Raw genomic sequence first — 12867 nt, 5'->3', positions numbered from 1 at the left:
GGGATGTGTGACTCCCAAGGGAAAAAGGCTAGGTGGCGAAAGGTAAAACCAAGGTTGGGCCTTGCTGGAGGAGTTTTATTCAAAGCGAACTGTCGAGGGGTTCCCATTATAACCCAACCGCGTGAGGAACGCAGAACCCGGGAACATAACATCGATATGACGGAAACTAGGGAGGCAAGAGTGGAACAAAACACCAGGCATAAGGCCGAGCCTTCCACCCTTTACTAAGTATATAGATGCATTAATTAAATAAGATATATTGTGATATCCCAACAAGTAAACATGTTCCAACAAGGAACAACATCTCCATGTTCCAACAAGGAACAAACTTCAATCTTCGCCTGCAACTAACAACGCTATAAGAGGGGCTGAGCAAAGCGGTAACATAGCCAAGCAACGGTTTGCTAGGGCAAGGTGGGTTAGATGCTTGGTTCAACAATATGGGAGGCATGATAAGCAAGTGGTAGGTATCGCAGCATAGGCATAGCAAAAGAGCGAGCATCTAGCAAAGCAAAGATAGAAGTGATTTCGAGGGTATGGTCATCCTGCCTGAAATCCCGCAAGGAAGAAGAACGAGTCCATGAAGAAGACAAACAGACGTAGTCGAACGGATCCTCACAAACGCGACGTTATCGGAACCAACCCGAAGAAGCAACACCGGAAAGTAGCAAACCACATAGTAAACAACCATCACATAATCATGGCACGATGCGCAAACAAGTATGATGCATGTCCGGTTTAATGAGGCATGGCATGGCAAAGTGCACAAACAATCCTACAAATTAAGTGGAGCTCAATATGCAACATGTTGCATATTGACGAAACACCACATTCAAGTTATTTAGTTTGATCTCGTTTATGTACCCAACAATATTAAATGTTGTTAAACATGGCAAGAGGGTGAAGCAAAGTAAAACTACCTATCTAGTCAAGTTTAAATGAGGCCGGAAACAACGACCAACAATTCCGGAAACTCCTCATATCCATATATTAGGTTTGGTCCCGTTCTTCCCTAAACCATATTTTATAGTTATGAAACATGCAAGATGATGCCACCATGTTAAACTAGGCAAAATTCTACCCCATTTACATATAAAGTTTATTAAATTCGGAGTTAGGGTTAATTAGTTATGAATTAAAGCATTCTAACATGGCATAGGAGCAAATTTAATCAAACAACATTTTAAACATTTCAAACATAGATGAAAGTTGGATATTATGAATCTAGACAAAATTCTAAGCAAGTTTCATATATAACTTATTTAGATCCGATGCACGGTTCATGAGTTATTATATGCATGATCCACAAGGGTTTTCCTGCAAAAATGCTCTCCTCTGGAAAAATAGACAAATTGTAGATCTGAAAAAAATAAAGGCGGGCCGAATCGGACTGGGCCAACAGTGCACAGCGGGGTTCACACCCAGTGGGCCTTTGCCCAAGGCGGTGGAAACAGCAGGCCGGGCGACTGGGCCGGGAGCAGGGCCTTGGGGCGCATCGGCCCACGCGGGGCCCACACAAGAGGCGCTCTTCCTCCTCGTGCCCGCACGAACCAAAAGGCAGAGACGGCGGCGACGGCGCATGCCGGCGTGGGCGCAGCAACGGCGGGGAGGTCGTGGGGACATGGGGATGGCCGGGTCTGGTCGCGCCGGGTCCATTCCGGTCGGATCCAAATTGCGGTTCGTCGTGGGCGTCGGCGAGGGAGCCCTGGTGGCGCCGCTGACCACGTGGAAGCGCAGATAGGTCAGGGAGGGAAAAAGAGAAGAGAGAGAAAAGGGAGAGGAGAGGGACGGGGTCGACCTGGTGGAGCTCGTTGCTGCTCCAGCGAGCAGCTCCGGCGAGGACGCCGACGGGGCCTGGTGCGGGAGCTCCTTCCCTTGGAGCTCGGGGACAAGGGAGCGGGAGGCGACGCGGGGGCTGTCCCAAGCCCCAGATGGGCTCAGGTGGGCCGCGGCAGGGCTCACAGGGCCAGGGGCGGTGGGGAGCACTGGGGTGAGATGGCGACGCCACATGGTGGCCCAGGGGTGGCTGGAGACGGCCAGGGGCGACGTGGCACGCCCGGATTGGTCCGGGGCGCGGCGGCGGCGGCGCCAAGTGGTGGTGGGAGGTTGGATATGCACGGAATTCGAGGAGGAGGTGGGGATTGCGGCTGGCTAGAGGTAGGGGATAGGTTTAGGCTAGGTTTATCCAAAAATGGGCTAGGGAAGGTGTATATATATAGAGAAGGGGCTAGGGTTAGGGGGGTTTCGGAGCCCTCCGATCATAATCAAACGGTTCCGGTCGAGGGGGGGTTTAGTGGGCTGAACTCGGGCTGTGTAGGAGGGTTGGACTGAGAGGAGAGAAAAGAACTGCAGCCCGACAAGGGTTTCCGAAGACCGAAAACGTCCGACGAAAATACCGGCAATGGTGCCGCTATATATAACGGTTGGGCTATCAAACGAGCTCCGAATGCGACGAAACTTGACAGGCGCTCTGTCTACACTATAATAAGACCGCACGCCATGTTTCATCCCATTCCGAGAACATTTTCCAGCCACTTATAAAATAATATCTCGGACATGTCGCGGGCGCGTGCAAGTGTGGTTGGGCTCAGAACGGACAACGGAGAGAACTCAAAGAACCCGGACGGATGCATGTTTCGAAAACATGATGATGCAATGTAGATGATGACATGGCAAGATGCAACACGCAAGCGAATGACAAGGCAACAACAGTGAATAGCTGGAGGACACCTGGCACAACGGTCTCGGGGCGTTACACATGGGTGCCCCTTTTGTTCGGAATGTAGCATGCAATTTCAATTTTTTTCCTACGATCACGTAAGATCTATCTAGGAGATGCATAGCAATGAGAGGGGGAGAGTGTGTCCATGTACCCTCGTAGACCGAAAGCGGAAGCGTTAGGTTAACGCGGTTGATGTATTCGAACGTCTTCATGATCCAACCGATCCAAGTACCGAACGTAAGACACCACTGTGTTTAGCACACGTTCAGCTCGATGATGTCCCTCGGACTCTTGATCCAGTAGAGGGTCAAGGGAGAGTTCCGTCAGCACGACGGTGTGCTGATGGTGATGGTGATGTGATCCACGTAGGGCTTAGCCTAAGCACTAGAACAATATGACCGGAGGAGTAAACTGTGGAGGGGCGCACCGCACACGGCTAAGAAACAACTGTTGTGCCTTTGGGGTGCCCCCTGCCCCCATATATAAAGGAGAGGGGGAGGAGGTGGCCGGCCTAGAAGGGGCGCGCTAAGGGGGGGAGTCCTACTAGGACTCCACTCCTAGTAGGATTCGCCCCCTTCCTTCCAACAAAGAGAAGGAAAGGGGAAAGATGGGAGATGGAGAAGGAAAGGGGGGTCACGCCCCCACCCCTTGTCCAATTCGGATTGGGCTTGGGGGGGGGGCACGCGCCACCTCCTATGGCTGCCTCCTCCTCTCTACTATGGCCCATTAGGCCCATTAACTTTCCCGGGGGGGTCCGGTAACCTCCCGGTACTCCGAAAAATCCCCGAACCTCTTTGGAACCATTCCGGTGTACGCATATAACCTTCCAATATATGAATCTTTACCTCTCGACGACTTCAAGACTCCTCGTCATGTCTGTGATCTTATCTCTGACTCCGAACAAACTCCGGTCACCAAAACACATAACTCATAATACAAATCGTCATATAATGTTAAGCGTGCGGACCCTAAGAGTTCGAGGACTATGTAGACATGACTGAGACACATCTATGATCAATAACCGATAGCGGAACCTGGATGCTCATATTGGTCCCTCCATATTTTACAAAGATCTTTATCGGTCAAACCGCATAACAACATACATCATTCCCTTTGTCATCGGTATGTTACTTGCCCGAGATTCGATCGCCGGTATCATCATACCTAGTTCAATCTCATTGTCGACAAGTCTCTTTACTCGTTCTGTAATGCATCATCCCGCAACTAACTCATTAGTCACATTGCTTTCAAGGCTTATAGTGATGTGCATTACCGAGAGGGCCCAGAGATACCTCTCCGATACACGGAGTGACAGATCCTAATCTCGATCTATGCCAACACAACAAACACCTTCGGAGACACCAGTAGAGCATATTTATAATCACCTAGTTACGTTGTGATGTTTGATAGCACACAAGTTGTTCCTCTGGTATTCGGGAGCTGCATAATCTCATAGTCAGAGGAATCTATAATACCTAAATAATTCATACCCACTACCTTATTTCTCTTGACATGCAACCTATCCACCTCAGCAATCTGCCACATCATCAATTGTTTTTCTTTTAAACCAATTTCTATTGAAATTAAGACATGCCTGTCATCGCTCGGTTTCTAGACTTAAATTATTGATGAAGTCCAACAGCCTTGACACGGAAACAAAAAAGAAGCCCAACCATCCCACCCCACACAATGCCTTTTCGGTTTCCAGCTCTCTCTCCCCTAAAAAAGGATCAATCTTTCCCCTGGCAGTAGTAGAAAGCGGTGGCAGCTAGGAGGATAGGAGGGGATCTCTACTTGTGGTCCGGTCTTCTAGAACGGCCCCGGTCGACGGCGAAGCCAACGGCTATATCTACTTGGTTTCGTTGCTGGCAGAAGTTGGTCTGGTGCTGTGTAGTGACGGCGAAGTCAACGACGACGATGTTGATTTCCCTTGGCCCTCCTCTCTCCATGTGCCTTGGTCGAAATCTCAACCGCCCGTTTTCTCCTCTTCTCTATAGTCTAGATGACGTCTATCTCAAACGCCAACTTAATGTTTTATCTGTAAGATCCACCACAGGTCGCCTGCTGATAGGGCAGGATGGGACAAGTCAGGAGCCCTCGCTGTCCGCCGCTGTCTCTTCTAATTATGTCATGTATCAGGTTAGTCCATATTCCCTCCAATTCCAATGATCCGTAATGTCTTTGCTTCATCACCACAAAAAACACCAGATGAGTTCTTAATATATATGTCATGTCTCATGAGTTTGTCCATACATGCATGAATACATCCACTTCTATCTAGATAAATTTGTTGCATTCCCTTTGCATCTAACTCATAATTCCCAAGTGAATCCATGAACCCAAATCTGTACATTATTTTTGATTTTGGTAACACATGCACCTGCCAATCTAAATCCTAACTAGATTGAGCCGAAACATGCAGTTCATAAATTCTTGCGGGTCTGATTTAGATTTGGAGTGGCTATTTTTATTCATTCGGATCTCATTCAGACTTGAGGTGGCTATTTTTCTTGCTCATGGTCATTTGCTAATGGTAAATACTGCAACATTTCAACCAAGTGTGCAGAGAGAAGTGAATTGATTTCTCAGATAGTCATGTTAAATTATAGATTTATACACATGGAACATACATGTATTTCTCTTTTTTGTTGGCCGATGCAAAGCTTAAATTACAGATATATTGTGTTCCAGATACTAAAGCTTGGTATGATCTGCCTTTTATAGTGAGATTTTGCTCTTAAACTATAGATTATTTCAGAGAAAGATGGATGGTCGTATCTCCACTAAGCTGTATGGATGGTCTTATCTCGACTAAGCTGTACGGATGGTGGTTTAATAGGTTGCAACTTTGACCATACCTTTCTGGTCATCTCAACTGAACTGTACTATTTGCTTCTTCAAGTCTTGAGAAAATAACACTTTTAACTAATAGTAACTCGAGTATGGCACCTGTTGTAGGAGTGTTATTTTATATAAGAAATATGAAGGTGCACCTTTTTCTGAAAGGCCAGAAGATACAAGTAGCCAAAAGGGAGTTTTGGTTTGATGTGTCGATCCCCTTGTCCCATATGTGCTGGTAGCATTTTCCTTTTTTGTTTCATAACAAACTTGATGCACTAAGTAATGTTGGTGATTTGAGGGCTTCGAGTGTATGTCATTCTGGTTTGCAAGCTCCAGACTGTACATCAGGAAGAACATTTAGTGATTTCTTATGAAAGAAGAACATTTAGTGATTGCCAAAATGTGCATACACCTCTGCAGATATGAACCAATGCAACATGCTCATTTTATTATTATGTATTGCAAAACATATGCAACTGTGGTGTATGTATATAAACGTGTTCTGGATTGTATCAACTCATGTTTCTTTTATTAATTATAAATTTATTCTCATGTGTCTGAATAACCATTTGGTGCACAAATAGTGCATACGTGGTGCTTCCACTCTGGTACATTATTTAATATAACATGTATATAATATAAGACATTTTTTCCCTACAAATTATTAACTCAAAATTCCTGCAGCAACGCGCGGGGTATCTTCTAGTATGTATAAGTCATGAAGAAAGAAATAGCAATAAAACTAAACGATCATAATGCTAAGCTAACGGATGGGTCTCATCCATCACATCATTCTCTAATGATATGACCCCGTTCATCAAATGACAACACATGTCTATGGTTAGGAAACTTAACCATCTTTGATTAACGAGTTAGTCAAGTAGAGGCATACTAGGGACACTCTATTTGTCTATGTATCCACACATGTACTAAGTTTCCGGTTAATACTATTCTAGCATGAATAATAATCATTTATCATGATATAAGGAAGTATTAATAACAACTTTATTATTGCCTCTAGGGCATATTTCCTTCAGTCTCCCACTTGCACTAGAGTCAATAATCTAGATTACATAGTAATGATTCTAACACCCATGGAGTCTTGGTGCTGATCATGTTTTTCTTGTGAAAGAGGCTTAGTCAATGGGTCTAGAACATTCAGATCCGTATGTATCTTGCAAATCTCTATGTCTCCCTCCTTGACTTGATCGCGGATGGAATTTAAGCGTCTCTTGATGTGTTTGGTTCTCTTGTGAAATAGGGGTTCCTTCACCAAGGCAATTGCTCCAGTATTGTCACAAAAGATTTTTATTGGACCCGATGCACTAGGTATTACACCTAGATCAGATATGAACTCCTTCATCCAGGCTCCTTCATTTGCTGCTTCCGAAGGAGCTAATTACTCTGCTTCACACGTAGGTCCCGCCATGACGCTCTTCTTGGAACTGCACCAACTTACAACTCCACCATTCAATATAAATATGTATCCGGTTTTTGACTTAGAGTCATTAGGATCGGTGTCAAAGCTAGCATTGACGTAACCATTTACGACAAGTTCTTTGTCACCTCCATAAACGAGAAACATATCCTTAGTACTTTTCAGGTATTTCAGGATGTTTTTGACCGCTGTCCAGTGATCCACTCCTAGATTACTTTGGTACCTCTTCGCTAAACTTATAGCAAGGCACACATCAGGTTTGGTACACAACATTGCATACATGATAGAACCTATGGCTGAGGCATAGGGAATGACTTTCATTTTCTCTCTATCTTCTGCAGTGGTCAGGCATTGAGTCTAACTCAACTTCACACCTTGTAACACATGCAAGAATCCTTTATTTGACTGATCCATTTTGAACTTCTTCAAAACTTTATCAAGGTATGTGCTTTGTGAAAGTCCAATTAAGCGTCTTAATCTATCTCTATAGATCTTGATGCCCAATATATAAGCAGCTTCACCGGGGTCTTTCATTGAAAAATTCTTATTCAAGTATCCTTTTATGCTATCCAGAAATTTTGTACTCCCTCCGTCCCAGTTCTCAAGGCAAAATCCCAAAAACTATTTGTCCCAAAATCTTCCACCCCTAGGCACATTTGTATTCAATTTGGCACTAGTAGTCCATCAATGTTTGCATGCAAAAGCTGATCCACTCCTATTTCACCGTGGGAAACCACTCCACTAAATCTGCATGCACCACAACACTTACTCCTCTTCCCACGCTGCATGCACCACAATTCTAAGGCGTGTTGGAGTACTTCCTCTCATCTTCCACTTCCACAATGCAGTGTGAAACGGTTACTGTTTTGCATGCCGAAACTTGTATAAAATGGCAACGCATGTTCCTCCTCTTCCCACACATTCAGTTCATTGCCTCATCTCCCCCCAACTATCATGGACGTGGAGGGCATGGAGGAGGTCTGTGCCGAGGTGGGGGAGGTAGATGCCGAGGTAGAGGAGGCAGATGCTGAGGTGGAGGAGGCAGATGGCAAGGTGGAAGTCACACAAGGCGAGGTGGAAGAACTTGAGGATGAATTTGAGAGGATTTACACAACCATTCAAGATCTTTTTCAGAAAGTAGATCGTGGAACGAATGTCGGAGCTGGTGATTCAAGGTTCTCGGCTAGGGCAAGGTACATTCGCAACACCAATCTTGCGATTGGATGGAGGACTACGTTGGAATCTTCATGTGATGGATGCTTGTTCCCGGCAATGTGCCATAACTATGGTGTTCGAGGTGATTCTTCGATATTCCGTTGTCTAGCTTGCTCCTTGCCGGTGCCAATGGACGTGGTACCTTGTGATGTGTGTGGAAATCCACTTCTCTGTGAAGACTACTGGTGCAAGGACTACGCGACGATTGTTGGAGTAGGTGAAGATGGTGTCTGTTCTCGTTGCGACTACAACACCACTGCAGTTGCCGAAGATGAGAATGCATTTGTGGCTGACACCGAGATGAATTAGGGTTTATGTTGAGGAAGAAATAGCCATGTCTCTTGATGTGTGAAGATGGTGTGTGTTTTATGAATCATGATCTTGTTGCAGTGGAATTTATTTTCAAATTATGAATCTTGATGTGAATCATGGAATGAATATTGCAGTTGTTATTTGTGATCTATAGATTGTGAGGATATTGCAGTGGTTATTTCCGTTTAGATTGTGAGTATGGAGTACTGAAAATACTTCTCTCACGTACTCATCTAAAATTACCACAACATTTGTACACCATGCTTTGAGAATGTGCAGTCATGGGCGGGCATTGTATAGTGAGGACGACCAATTCTTGTGATCACATGAGTTTTGTTGCTGCGATTAAACAACACAGTGCAATTGTTCCAGTGATAAACTAAAACACTCATTCCTCCTAAGGTGAGTTCAAATACTCAATGGCAGCATCAACATAATCTTTATCAACCGTCAGAAGGACTGACAGTAGACCTAGCCTCTCTAATGTTCTTTTGTTCATGTGAGGTGTATCATAGTGCATCGACCCCTTGTGCTTAATAATTTCCCTCATACAAGCTTGATGGCTTAACCAGATTCTACTAAGCTTATGATGTGGGTACTGAGCAAGGCTTTCATTAACTTGTGGAACAATTGAAAAAACATGAAGTTAGGTCGCTGTGCACAAACATTAAGAAGTTGCATAGCTAAAATGGAGTGCTACCTTCTGAACAATCTCTGCAAGGGTTTTGGGCATTTTCCTATGGAACATAGGTTGAATAGAGGCAAACCACCCAAGATCAAGTATGTTACAGTCAGGTGAATTTTGTGGTTGATTTACAATTCTGATATCCCAACCTCCCTTTGCCCCTTCCATTGCAAAAATGGGATCATTTGCTAAAACATGAGTTCTTGCATTGTCTTGCTGAATGTACACGGTGTTCCATCTATCACTCTCAGGCCATTTTTCCATTATAGCAGGCAGTACATACTGCACAATGTACTCCCTACTTTTGTTCCTATCCACCGAAGATGAAGGCTTGAGCTCCCATTCTCCTCTCCCTCTACATTGAAAGAAAAAAATATGTTACTTTAGCAAACGAATTTCACACTTGATGTAGATCATGCTTAAAAAAACATCGTGGTAGTTTACCTATTAGCACTCTTCTTTTGAGCTTGCACCCAATCAACAAATGCTCACACACCTATTTTTCCATCAAACACACAATTTCCTTGAGAATCATACCTTGGCCTTGCCATAGCCGACAAGAACATGATCTGCTGGATGTAGTTTTTATGTTTGCATTCTCTTTTTGGTGCTTCCTCTCTATGACTCAAGTACATTTTCTGTGTCTTCCTTGTGCGGTAGAAGATCTTCTCATCCAAATGAACCTTGTTAAAACTAGCTTTAAAAGTGGGATTGTCCTCCAATGAACTTGGCTCCAAATTGTCAAGGCAATACGCCAGACGTGCCTTCTTGTTGGCTTCAGTTAATGAAGGTTTCAGTTCATTTGAAACTCGTCTCATTACCTTCTCCTTCAACCTAGACAGAAACAAGAAAAGTTGATCATGATTTCGGTCATCATCGAAATGTAAGAACTAATGATTTTTTTCATACCTATGGTGAACTGTGCTTTTGGACATGTTAAGTCCAGCCGCAACTTGTCGAATTGTGGTCCTCTCACCAGGTGGAATGGCTTCTAATGCCTCAATATCCAAACTCATTTTCTTCCTTCCCGTTTTTAACTTCAAATTGTTCTTGATAGAGTTAACGCCACCTCCTGTCTTCGTTTCTTTCCAAATCCTACTCACGCACCTCCGAGAACAATTTCCATCACGTACAACAGAATCCAAAACCCCATCCTTTAACCTTCCACACTCTCCATTTCGAGCAAGCAACATAGCGTAAATATTACGCTTGTCTACGACAATGTACTGTTCTCTGTTATTCTTGTTAGCCAAAGCATCTACACACATGAAAACAAATCATAAGCACAAACCAAATATGCTGCTACTAAACAAAATTGAAAACAAATCATGGTTGAGTTGGAGATGAAAAACCTACTCAAATCAATCTCTTTTGCAGAAGGTGCCTCTACATGTTCCAGCCGTGGAGGATACTCGTCAGCGTTCTCAAAATTTGGATTATATCCAGCGCCACGCCAGCCTCCTTCTCTGCCGTTAGTAGATGCAGCAAACTCACTGGTACGGTCTACATAGCAAAAACAAGCAATTCAGAATCCATATAGCTGATCTTATGTACGGCCAAACAAGAAAAAAATACGGTCACCGAACAAATTATTCCTAACGAAACATAGCGTCTCTCATGCTGTGGCTGACGAAGGCCTTTTATTCACGTCACACAATCGATGGAGAGCTAAGATTTACGTACGTACATTACACGGCTCACAGAACCTGACTCCCCAAACTGAAAGATAGTTCAGAACAAAACAACATAGAAAGAACTAAGACAACAGCAAAACAGTAAACAGCTACAAGGAAGGAGATCAGCGGAGGCAAACATCCTGCAGCAGTGACTCGCAGGCAGTTTCCTGATGCAATCGTTGAACAAGACAACATATCCTGATCAGGCAAGAAGGACTACGAACCTCTCGTGCAGAATACGGACAAATTTGGTCCGACGCAGATGGAGCCATTCATGATGTTCAAGCCGACGTAGGAGGACGTCCTTCCGGTGGCGCTTGCACTGCCGCTCCCGCCCGGCGAGGTGGCCCAGTTCGACGAGCCTGCCTGGTTTGGAGAAGGAGATCGAGGTGGGTGCGACAGACCGACGCGGTGTCTCCCTCCGACGCTGGGGCTGGACACCGGTGTAGAGGCAGCCGTTCCAATGGAGAACGACGACAGTGGTCCTCGACCTGCAAGACCAAGTGGAGGAAGGCCGCCGCCATGACAAGTACGAAGTGGAGGAAGGCCGCCGCCATCGCCGGAATGAGGAAGGAAGGCAGTGCGAGTCAGGCCCCGGAGGCCAAGAGGCGGCGGATGACGATGTCCCTCATCTCCCCTGTCCGATGCCATGAAATCGAGGAGGAGAGGAGATGAGATTGGCGCTAGACTGGGCTGTTCATCTACGTAAGTCCATGGCTATATAAAGAAATCTGGGCGCTGCTTTCATTTGAGTTAGGAATGAAATCCTTGCGCGCAGAATCAAATCTCTGGTTTAGGAAAGAAATTTGGGCGCGATAGCAAAATTTAAGGTGAAAATATCACGCCGAAGGAGGAAGGAGCGTGCAAGGCGGAAACATCGCACGAGGCAGAGGAAAATATCCCGCCAAATCAATTAAAGACTAGAAAATAAAGTTCTTTTCACTTTCCAAATTAATTGCAACGCCGATGGTTAACGTTTTTACGTGGAAAATCAGAGCCAACGGAAATTCACCTTGGCCCAAGATATTTGAAAACTTTGCCTTGCGAACTGGGACGGAGGGAGTATTATTTCCAATCAACAATATGTGATCCACATATAATATTAGAAATGCTACAGACCTGCCACTCACTTTCTTGTAAATACAGGCTTCTCCAAAAGTCAGTATAAAACTATTTGCTTTGATCACACTATCAAAGTGTATATTCCAACTCTGAGAGGCTTGCACCAGTCCATAAAATGGATCATTGGAGCTTGCACACTTTGTTAGCACCTTTAGGATCGACAAAACCTTCTGGTTGCATCATATACAACTCTTCTTTACGAAATCCATTAAGGAATGCAGTTTTGACATACATTTGCCAAATTTCATAATCATAAAATGCGGCAATTGCTAACATGATTCGGACAGACTTAAGCATCGCTACGGGTGAGAAGGTCTCATCATAGTCAAATCCTTGAACTTTTCTTAAACCTTTCACAACAAGTCGAGCTTTGTAGACAGTAACATTACCGTTAGTGTCAGTCTTCTTCTTGAAGATCCATTTATTTTCTTTGGCTTGACGAACATCGAGCAAGTCAACCAAAGTCCACACTTTGTTCTCATACATGGATCCTATCTCAGATTTCATGGCCTCAAGCCATTTCATGGAATCTGGGCTCATCACCTCTTCCTCATAGTTCGTAGGTTCATCATGGTCTAGTAACATGACTTCCAGAACAGGATTACCATACCACTTTGGTGCGGACTGTACTATGGTTGACCTACGAGGTTCGTTAGTAACTTGATCTGAAGTTTCATCATCATCATCATTAACTTCCTCACTAATTGGTGTAGGCATTACAGGAACTGATTTCTGTGACGAACTACTTTCCAATTCGGGAGAAGGTACAATTACCTCATCATGTTCTACTTTCCTCCCACTCATTTCTTTCGAGAGAAACTCCTTCCCTAGAAAGGATCCATTCTTAGCAACGAAT

General features: G+C 44.5%; 1 long non-coding RNA gene across 1 annotated transcript; it reads right to left on the bottom strand.

Annotated features, from left to right (window-relative positions):
- Positions 1–9663: 9663 nt before the first annotated feature.
- On the bottom strand, positions 9664–11668 carry LOC123185252 (uncharacterized). Its single transcript, XR_006493263.1, has 3 exons — positions 10570–11668; positions 10123–10471; positions 9664–10047 (listed from the first exon to the last, which is right to left on the bottom strand). It is a non-coding gene; the product is annotated as an uncharacterized lncRNA (long non-coding RNA).
- Between the last annotated feature and the right edge of the window lie 1199 nt (positions 11669–12867).

Source organism: Triticum aestivum, chromosome 2A (genome assembly GCF_018294505.1).
Source record: "Triticum aestivum cultivar Chinese Spring chromosome 2A, IWGSC CS RefSeq v2.1, whole genome shotgun sequence".
In the NCBI taxonomy this organism is placed as follows: domain Eukaryota; kingdom Viridiplantae; phylum Streptophyta; class Magnoliopsida; order Poales; family Poaceae; genus Triticum; species Triticum aestivum.
Note: the sequence above shows the minus strand (reverse complement) of the source record. Positions and strands in the feature narration are given on the sequence as shown.